Consider the following 3424-nt stretch of genomic DNA (forward strand, 5'->3'; position numbering starts at 1 on the left):
ACACATTATCAGACATTGTAATAAGTCTTCAGTATTCTTGTCATTATCCTGAAATTGCTGGGCTATTAATCTAAAAATAGTAGGTATATTAGAACATATAGTTTNCACCTTTACTGCTATTCAGGGAATACTTTTAAAACAATCATACTTAATTTTTCCCCAGGAAGAAATTACTAAGAAGTTGAAAATAGTAGCATAAAATGAGTTATTTTCACTAGCAATAAAATTTTAGTTTTCACATTCCCCACAATCCCAGTTACTCAGGAGTTGGAGCATCTAGCATATTCTAAAATGCATACTATTTTGTGAGCTCTCACTATACTTTGAAGAATTACACTGAAGAAATTTAATCAATACTCAAAAAAAGAATTAAAAAGTCATTTATTTGTCTATATAGCATCACAACAAGACACTATATCTCTGTAGATCTGGAGAAATCTACACCAAAGTGTGAGCTAATACCCAGTGGTTGTTATATATTTAATAATAACAGGAAAAGTATACTAATAGCAGCAATCTTTCCTAAAATGATATTCTCCAGGGCCTTGCCTACAGGAGCAAATCTGTCATTGATTATGTTAATCCAAGGCAGACTATCTCAGCAAGATCTCCTTCTAGTGATTAACTTGTCCTATATTGGCTCCTAACGGTCTGGGTTACCTCACTCAGGACATTTTCTAGTTCCATCCATTTGCCAACAACATTTGTGAAGTTGTCATTTTGAATAGCTGAGTGGTATTCAATTGTGTAAATGTACCACATTTTCTATATCCATTCTTGCATTGAGGGACATGTGGGTTGTTTCTAGTCTCTCTGGCTATTATAAACAAGGCTGCTATGAACATAGTGGAGCATGTGTCCTTGTTAAGTGTTGGAGTATCTTTTGGGTATATGCCCAGTAGTGGTATAGCTCGGTCTTCAGGGAGAACTGTTTCCAATTTTCTGAAGAACTGTGAGATTGATTTCCAAAGTGGTTGTACCAGCATGCAGTCCCAACAGCAATGGAGGAGTGTTCTTCTTTCTGCACATCCTAGCCAGCATCTGTTGCCACCTAAGCTTTTGATCTTAGCCCTTCTGATTGGTGTGAGGTGGAATCTCAGGATTATTTTGATTTGCATTTCTCTAATGACTTAACGATGTTCAACATTACTTTAGGTGCTTCTCACCCATTCCAGATTCCTCAGTTGAGAAGTCTTTGCTAAGGTCTGTACCCCAGTTTTAATATGGTCATTTGGTTCTCTGGAGTCTATCTTCTTGAGTTTTCTGTATATATTGAATATTAGTCTCTATCAGATGTAAGGTTGGTAAAGATATTTTTGCAATCTATGGTTTGCTGTTTTGTCCTATTGACAGTGTCCTTTGCCTTACAGAAGCTTTGCAATTTTATTAGATCCCACTTGTGAATTATTGATCTTAGAGCATGAGACATTGGTGTTCTAGTCAGGAAATTTTCCCTGTGATGATGTGTTTGAGACACTTCCCCAGTTTCTCTTCTATGAGATTCACCGTATCGGGTTTTATGTGGACATCCTTGATCCACTTGGACTTGAGCTTTGTACAGATCAGAATATATGCATTTGTGTTCTTCTACATGTTGGCTGTTGGTTTTCTATATACTGTTTATATTATGTTTAGGTATGTACCTTGAATTCCTGATCTTTCCAAGACTTTTAGCCTGAAGGAATGTTGTATTTTGTCAACAGATTTTTTGAGAATTTAATGAGATTATCGTGTGATTTTTTTTCTTTGAGTTGATTTATATAGTGAACATTGATGGTTTTCCTGTTGTGTTGAGTATAGGCTTTTGTAGTAGGATTGATGATTTTTAAAAATTTCCTCAGTTTCTGTTATGTCTCCCTTTTCATTTCTGATCTTCTTAATTTGAATACTGTCACTGTGCCCTCTGGTTNGTCTGNCTAAGGGTTTATCTATTTTGTTGATTTTCTCAACGAACCAGCTCCTGATTTGGTTGATTCTTTGTATAGTTCTTTTTGTTTCCACTTGGTTGATTTCAGTCCTGAGTTTGATTATTTCTTGACATCTACTACTCTTGGGTGAATTTGTCTCTTTTTGTGCTAGTGCCTGCTCTCTCCAGTTTCTTTTTTGAGGCACTCAGAGCTGAGTTTTTCTCTTAGCACTGCTTTCATTGTGTCCCATAAGTTTGGGTATATTGTGACTAAATTTTCATTAAATTCTAAAAAGTCTTTAACTTCTTCCTTATTTCTTTCCTGACAAAGTTATCATTGAGTAGAGAGTTATTCAGTTTCCATGAATATATGGACTTTCTATTGATATTAAAGATCAGCCTTAGTCTATGGTGATCTGATAGGATGCATGGAATTATTTCAATCTTCTTGTATCTGTTGAGGCTTCTTTTATGTCTGATTATATGGTCAATTTTAGGGAAGGTTCTATTAGGTACTGAGAAGGAGGTATATTCTTTTGTCTTAAGGTGAAATGTTCTATAGAGACCTGTTAAATCCATTGGGTTCATAACTTCTGTTAGTTTCACTGTGTCTCTGTTTAGTTTCTGTTTCCATGATATGTCCATTGCTGAGAGTGGGGTGTTAATGTCTCCCACTATTATTGTATGAGATTCAATGGGTGCTTTAAGCTTTAGTAACATTTCTTTTACAAATGTGGGTCCCCTTATATTTGGAGCATAAATGTTCAGAATTGAGTTCATCTTGGTGGATTTTTTTTCCTTTGATGAGTATGAAGTGTCCTTCCCCATCTCATTTGATAACTTTTGATTGAAAGTCTATTTTATTGGATATTAGAACGGCTATTCCAGCTTGTTTCTTGGGACCATTTGCTTGGAATTTTTTTAAGTCTTTTAGTCTGAGGTCATGTCTGTCATTGTCACTGAGTTGTGTTTCCTGTTTGCAGCAAAATGCTGGGTCCTGTTTATATATCTAGTCTGTTAGTCTTTTTATTGGGGAATTGGGTCCATTGATGTTGAGAGATATTAAAGACCAACTATTTTGGTTCCTGTTTATTTTTTGTTAGTGGTGATATTATGTTAGTGTGGTTCTCCTCTTGTGAATTTGTTGTGAAATTACTGTCTTGTTTTTCCTTAGGTGTGGTTTCCCTCCTTGTGTAGGTGTTTTCCTTCTATTATCCTCTGTAAGTCTGTATTACTGGAAAGATATTGTTTAGATATGGTTTTGTCATGGAATATCTTAGTTGCTCCATCTACATTGATTAAGAGTTTTGCAGGGTCTAGTAGCCTTGGCTGGTGTTTGTGTTCTTTTAGGATCTGCATGCCATCTGTCCAAGATCTTCTGGCTATTACAGTCTCTGTTGAGAAGTCTGATGTAATTGTGGTAGGTCTGCCCTTATATGTTACTTGGGCTTTTTCCCTTAATGCTTTTAATATTCTTTGTTCTGTATATTGAGTGTTTTGATTATTATGTGACAAGAT

This window comes from Mus pahari, chromosome 3 (genome assembly GCF_900095145.1).
Source record: "Mus pahari chromosome 3, PAHARI_EIJ_v1.1, whole genome shotgun sequence".
Lineage (NCBI taxonomy): Eukaryota > Metazoa > Chordata > Mammalia > Rodentia > Muridae > Mus > Mus pahari.